This window comes from Morone saxatilis, unplaced genomic scaffold (assembly GCF_004916995.1).
Source record: "Morone saxatilis isolate NCDOM2014 unplaced genomic scaffold, NCSU_SB_2.0 Contig17, whole genome shotgun sequence".
NCBI lineage: Eukaryota > Metazoa > Chordata > Actinopteri > Moronidae > Morone > Morone saxatilis.
Genome location: NW_023339729.1, coordinates 6,967,745 through 6,968,003, shown reverse-complemented (window position 1 = coordinate 6,968,003; position 259 = coordinate 6,967,745). Strand labels below are relative to the sequence as shown.

Below are 259 nucleotides of genomic sequence, written 5' to 3'. Positions count from 1 at the left end.
ATGCAAATATACCTACTAAGGAGTATTTTATCATGCAGCAAACGATCTTCTATCATAATTCAGTCTGTCTGGCTGTCTACCATTAAATATCTCTTCTTCCAGATCCAGCTATTTACATTCTGCAGGATATAAATCCTAATGATTTCCCGACTTTATCCTCCTCAAATCTTAGGATAAACTGTAATAACCCAATTTCTTATCTAGCATCATCCTCAGGTCAAAATTTCAATGTGTCCCAATACTTTTGTTTATGACCAAA

At 34.4% G+C, this 259-nt stretch overlaps 1 protein-coding gene across 1 annotated transcript in view; it reads right to left on the bottom strand.

Moving 5' to 3' along the window:
- Positions 1 to 259, bottom strand: part of LOC118326547 (bMERB domain-containing protein 1-like) — an 8,657-nt gene that overhangs the window by 438 nt on the left and 7,960 nt on the right. The gene's annotated exons all lie outside the window — the stretch shown is intronic.